This window comes from Galeopterus variegatus, unplaced genomic scaffold, assembly GCF_000696425.1.
Source record: "Galeopterus variegatus unplaced genomic scaffold, G_variegatus-3.0.2 Scaffold6308, whole genome shotgun sequence".
Taxonomy (NCBI): domain Eukaryota; kingdom Metazoa; phylum Chordata; class Mammalia; order Dermoptera; family Cynocephalidae; genus Galeopterus; species Galeopterus variegatus.
In genome coordinates, this window is record NW_007732419.1 from 27,109 (window position 1) to 27,867 (window position 759).

Genomic DNA, 759 nt, shown 5'->3' on the forward strand with positions numbered 1-759 from the left:
GAATAAATTCGAAAATATCTGGAAGAACTGTTTCTTACGGTAATGGCATAATGAGTAGTTCAGGCCTATCTGTTGCTGAAGAAAACTAAAACAGGTGGACGACATATTAGAATACAGGAGCTATCTTAATGAATGGTGTGATTAGAATGAATTGAGAGATTGGGTGGTTAGGAAGTGAAGAAAACAAATGTGAATAATACTCTTCAATACCTTTGCCATAAAGGAATTCAGAAAAATGGTCTGATAGCTGGCAGAGGAAATGGGGTAAAGAAGTTAGGGGTATTTTTAAAATGCATGCATCTAGTAGAGAAGAAATAGTTAATGATGCAGGAGAGAGCAGTAAGCACTGGAGCAAAACGGTTTAGTAGGTGAAACCTTATGTATTCCCTCCTTGTCTAAAACAAAAGGAGGGAGTGGCTTTAGATGAAAGTCTGGACAGTTCACCCCTCATTTTAGGAGGGAAGATGGATATGTACAGATACAATTAAGTATAGTGATGATTGCTTTTATGTTACTTAGTACTCCAGGGATTAGTTTTTGTTTGTATTTTGATAGAATATATGTAACATATATATACAGAATTTATAAAACCCCTTCACACAGCTTAAGAACTTTTTAGTGTATTTTGTTACTGGGAGGGAAAAAAAGTCATAGCCCCATATATCTAAATGCTCTTCTTTTATGTAATGTTCTTGTCTAAGATATAATAAATGAAAAAACAAAATTCTGAACCATGTGTTTCCATTCTTGTAAAAACAA

The 759-nt window shown here is 34.1% G+C and overlaps 1 protein-coding gene across 1 annotated transcript in view; it reads left to right on the plus strand.

The window, feature by feature from the left end:
* The window catches only part of LOC103606112 (cohesin subunit SA-1-like), a gene marked incomplete at its 5' end in the record, with an annotated part of 50,546 nt that overhangs the window by 24,318 nt on the left and 25,469 nt on the right, over positions 1 to 759 (plus strand). The gene's annotated exons all lie outside the window — the stretch shown is intronic.